This window comes from Corvus kubaryi, unplaced genomic scaffold (assembly GCF_017639235.1).
Source record: "Corvus kubaryi isolate FWS band 111438036 unplaced genomic scaffold, C.kubaryi_AGA036_p1.0 37398, whole genome shotgun sequence".
Classification (NCBI taxonomy): Eukaryota; Metazoa; Chordata; class Aves; order Passeriformes; family Corvidae; genus Corvus; species Corvus kubaryi.
In genome coordinates, this window is record NW_024581137.1 from 52,828,590 (window position 1) to 52,834,142 (window position 5,553).

The 5,553-nt window shown below is 38.8% G+C and overlaps 1 long non-coding RNA gene across 1 annotated transcript; it reads left to right on the forward strand.

Moving 5' to 3' along the window:
- Positions 1-2,121: 2,121 nt before the first annotated feature.
- LOC121672018 lies at positions 2,122-5,318 on the forward strand. The gene is made up of 3 exons (XR_006018725.1): positions 2,122-2,209; positions 3,275-3,902; positions 4,153-5,318. It is a non-coding gene; the product is annotated as an uncharacterized LOC121672018 (long non-coding RNA).
- Positions 5,319-5,553: the final 235 nt, after the last annotated feature.

A 5,553-nucleotide genomic window follows, 5' to 3' on the forward strand; every position in this document is an offset into this window, starting at 1 on the left:
AAGTACGTGTTTCCTCCTGCCCAGCAATCCTTTGATACCAAGAGCTACTTACTTGCTTAGAGCAATTCTTCAGTTTTGGGAGTTTGTTTTAATTTTGCTTTTGCAGCTTGAAATATGTGGCCTCTCATAGTAGATATTAAAGAGAAAACCAGCACATACTACCCAGGATCAACTTTGCTACTAATTGCTTACTCAGAGGATAAATAATGAAGCAGCTTTGCTGTGAAGAGAATTAATGAGGGGCATTATTTTTTTATGGATAAGAAAATTGCATCATTCACTCAACTTTACCATTGAAGCTGTAATTTTTTGTGTGATTCAGTGATAAATATTAGTGTGACCTTTGATGCGTACTTGTTTGGGTATTGGGATTCCCTCAGCTTCTCCTTTAGTGCTAATGAGCAGAATGCACTAAAAATATTTTTCCTGAACTTGCCCATGAACTTTCATGGGACATCAGTGCTCTATTGGGACTAAGCCTTTGCTAAGGGATTACTGTCAGGTTCTGCAGACATAAATGGCAAAAGTTGTTCTCTCATCTCCAAAAAGACTAAAATAAATTGAGTTTCCACTTGCAGGAATGGAAGTCTTGCTGATGAGTTGAATGACAACAAACCTCACGGATTTGAATATGAACGGCATAAATGTTTGTCCAAATACTAAAAAGTAAATTCTGAGTATTAACTGACTAAGAGTGGCATTTGACTATTCCATTAAATCAAACACATTGTACCAAGTACTTTGTATTTTATTTTGCCAGTGGGATAATATTTGTTTAATATGGATCCTCAAGTCCTGATAAAAACAAAACTTCCATTACAGTAAGATTGCAGGATTAGCCTCAGCTTTAGTAATTAATGGCCTGCTTCCAGCAAATTTCATATGGAATGCTTCAGACTGGTTTGAGAGAAATGTGCCACAAATGTTTATGTTTGCATATCAGCAATTCTGTATCTTTAAGATAGTATAAAATTAGACCTGTTTATGGTGGGTTTTTACATAGGAGTGGTTCTTCTATATTCTTAATTAGTTATACATTATTTAATTACTCTTATAGTGTATGCAATCAAAATACAAATGTATTACAGTTCTGATTTGAAGTTGCCAGACATAAAATGCTTGTCATGATAATCTTCTAGATATTAAATATCAGTTCAGATATTCATAATTCTGATAATTCTGAATAACTGATAATTTTATTCATTCACACAGTAGAATAATGTTCAGTAGAGCTTACTACTGTACAGTAAAAATATCTTCCACATGATCAGCCTTGTGCCAACAGGAGTAGTGTGGATGGGCATGAGGAAATTTGACAGGAGGATGACTGCTCTCTCTCTCCTTTCACCCAAAGCAGCTTATCAAGACACACTGGACTGCAGTGTGTACTGCAATACTGCAGCACTGAGACTCTTGGGACCACTCACCTCATGGTCAGCTCCCAGTGGACCTGGGTCTTGTGTAGACCACAGTAATGCTGGGCATAATGAATGTATTTCACTCAGCTTAGAGAGCCTCCCACATTTCCACCCACATTTTTATGTGTACCAGAAAATAAAAGAAAATAATTTTTTATTTCACTAGACAACCATAAGGTCAAGATTATACACTTTCTGTTGTCTCTGAAGCTTGCAGAGATGCTTGCAGAAATCATTTGCATCTCACCTGATCCAAGACTTCACAATTTTTCAAGTCATGCCCCTGCTCTTCACTCTCCTCCAGTATGTAAATCCTGTGCCATCCCTACATGGGATTCCTGACTTTCTTGCCCTGTCATCCAGCAGTAGCACTTTTTCACACTTTGTGGCAGACTTTCTTGGTCTGTAGAAGTGGATATAATCTTGACATCTGCTCTTTCCAAGCAGATGTTTGTATCCCATGTCTCATGATTCCAGCAGGCAATTGCACTGTATTGATGCTCACTTTCCCAGCACTTTGCGTGAGCTTCTGACTGTGTTCTCATGCACTAAAACAAGAGAGATTCCTGCTGGTTGCTTCTGTTTGTTTGGCTCTCTAAGCTGACTGTTGAAGAAGGAGTAAAGAACACAAATAGGGAAGTCAAATTGACTTCAAATAACCTAAATTCAAACTGTTGTTCTCTGTGCTCTCCCTGCAGAGTTGAGTACCCAGAGAGCTGAGAGGACTGGCTGCTTTCTGCTGGAAGTTAAGTTGGCCCAAAATGGGGACCTATCAGTTACTATCTACAAAGGTAAGAACTACTTTCATTTTATGGAGGATATTCAGCAGAAAATACTCTGATTGCATGGCCAGCATAACTCTGAGGATTCATGTTAATTACCTTGTACCCTTCATATGTAAATTCATGCCTATCTAGGAATATTACAACTATAACCTTTTCATCAGTAACAGAACACAATCAATTAATAATTTTGTTTGTTCATTTTGCCATCTGTCCTCAACATCTGGAAGTTCTCCTTGAGCCATTCCTTTTCTTTAACTCACTTTTTACCTTCAATGTATCTGAGCTTGCATGTCTCTCTAATGTTAACTTGCAATTTTTCATTTAAAGACTCTGAAGTCCACATACTTTGCATAATAAGACAATCAAAATTTTAATCAAGAATAAAATAATAATCTTAATGAAGCTACACTGAATTATATTAACTATTTTTTGGATTCACTGTGGGGACCACTTTTATGTTCTAGGGCCATTTCTAGATAGCTGTTGCTTCTAAAGATCTTCTGATAAGATTTTAGACCCTCTTCTTAAGAAAAACAATAAAAATAAAATGATTTTGAGGTATTTTGTATTTATAAACAAAAATTCTTCCTGACATGAAATTATGTTATTATAAACCTTTCCTTACTGTCATTTTCTCCATTTTCTAACACTGTTAGTCAGATCCAAAGCTATTCTCCTGGCTTTAGAATCTGACTGCATGAAATTTGTTAAATCTGCACTTGCTATGTTATAAATATATACTTATTTTGTAATTACATCAGTGCTATGGTTATGTACAATCTGCAGTCTTTAACTGGATATATCCATCACCATTCATGTGTCAGAATGTTTTGCTAATAATCAAGACCCTTGGTACCTTCATCATTGTACATCTGAGGATTCCTCCTTGTATGGCTCATTTTCTGCCAAAACCAGGAGTAGTATAGTGGGAAGGAACTGTGTTGGTCTCTTCCTATGGAAGTGGTCTCCTGACAGGCATTGAAAAGACTGAAGAATAACTTCAGTTTAGTTTGCAGAGAGCCCAGGCATGCAGGAAAGCCAGGAGCTAACATTTCCATCCTTTTGGAACAGGTCTGAGCTGCAGATCTCGGATGGTACAGCAAGGCTTTTAGGAAAACTCTTACCTCTCAGACAGAGCAGCCATGACCAAGCTTCCTACTGGCAATGACCCCTGACTGGTGTTAATTCCTGAACCATGCCTTGGCAGTGTCTTGGAGAGCTGCAGCAGGCAGCCTGAGCGAAAGCTCTGCAGGGACTGTGAATAATTTAACAATCAGGACAGTTCCAGGACAGTGCTCAGGCCTGTGCCCTGGTGCTCTGATTTGCTGGTGGAAATGACAGTTCTGAACCACCTTTCCAACCTGTCACCTTTTGTCCTGGGGAGATGGCATCTTGGATCTGCATGGATGCACACTAAACACCTGCTCATCATGATTGCCTGTGCCCATCACATCACACATGGAAAAGCATAAAAACAAATCCTGCAGCACCTCAATTACACAGAATAGGTACCTGGGATTAAAGAAAGTGTTGGCGTTGTTGCAAACAAGCCTACTTTGGAAAGACTGTGCTCTTAATACAAGAGAAATACGATTTATTTATGAAAACAAGGAGGAGTTGCCATTCACCTTTCATGCTTTTTAGATGTTTGGTTTTTGTTGAACACATGTTGTGATACCCATAGGTCCTGGATACCAAGGTGAGTAGCCAAGCAAAGTTTTGGTGCATTCTGATCCTCTGGAAGCCATTGTGCAGAAGAGGTTTCATATCACTCTGCTCTTTCTTCCTGTTTTTATTCAGTCCTCTGTCTCATCCATAAACTATCACCTCCTCATTGATCCTTCACACATAAGATGGTTCCTGGGGCTCTCCTGTTACGAGTTAATACCATGTGAGATAACATGTTTGGATTGTCTTACAGCTGTTGCAATTTTGCTTTCCCTAAACAGAGTCTTGCCACAGGTCACAGGTCTTAGCTGGAGGTCAAGTGGAGGAACACTGTTACAGGTGTGTTCTGGGACACTGTGCAACCAGTACCTTGCAGCATAACAAATTTGAAGTTGAACATGCAAAAATTATTTTCTTTGAGATCTTACAGACCATCCTGGAGTCGACTGCTTATGATTGCTTTGGAAACCTCACCTCTTTTTTCATCTGCACCATCAGGCAGTAACAGCTGATGTTTTGGGACAGTCTCACCCTCTTCACTCCAGAAGGAAAGTGGTGTTCCTGCCCACTGTCCTGTCTGAGGCCCAACACACTCCATGCCAAGGAATAAATTCTGGTATTATCACACAGAGAAGGCTCACAGAAAGTGTGTTTGTAATTCTTCAGCTCTCTGAATTCTTCCCAGTTCACTGGGAAGAACATGGAAGTACTTTCAGATTCGCGCTGCTGAAAACACTTTTTGTTCTTATGTCCACACATATCTGGTAGAACCACGTCTCTGCCTCCTTTAAATGTTCTTTTAGCTAATGTACTGCATTATGCATATTGTTGGAAAAGAAAATGAAAAGCAGACTCCTCTTGAATTCTATCTGTAATTCTCTGTGTTAATTTGCACAACTGACAAAAATCACTCAATATGGGAAATGAATCTTCTTCCACTGGTTTTGCATATAATCTGTTATATTAAATTTTGATTGAGGTTATCTGTCTAACTTGTAGGCCTATATATGCAAATCAAAAGCTCAAAGTATTGTGTTTGGCTAACAGCCAGAAATTCTGACTCACAATCAGTATAAAATACAAAAGAAATTTTTCTGTATCAGTAAGGAGGAAATTAGATACTTTAAAAAGGCTTTGTCATTTCTTCTATGACTCTTAAGCACTTAGAAAACTTCAGGCTGAACAGCATCATTCCAGTTAATGGAAATTTTTTTATATATAGAAACCAATATAAAAAAATAATGTCTCATAAGGTACTTCAATTATTGGAAGGCTCTCCTGGCTCTCAGAACCAACAGAGGTTGTGTGAACTTTGAAAAATCAGCCTCAAGGTCTTTTATCAAGCTGTTGTGGTTCAAACAAGAAATGTGTTTTTCATATTTGTACCTAGCCAGGTCTCCCAGACACTTTCTAGCAGAGATGACAGAGAGTATTATTCTTATTTTACTCTTACAGTGTAGAGATAAAAATGAGAAACAGAACTTACCTGTCAACATAGTTTACAGAACAGTGCTGGCACTAATGCAACCACTCAACGGGGTTCAGGTCACAGCACCATGCACCCATCTCATTTCCTGCACCTGCATCTGTTCCTGTGGGGTCAGTGCTCTTCAGCATGAGGGAAACCTCGTGGGGATTGTGGCTCTGGAGCCATGAAGATGGGACACAGTAAGGCAAGCACT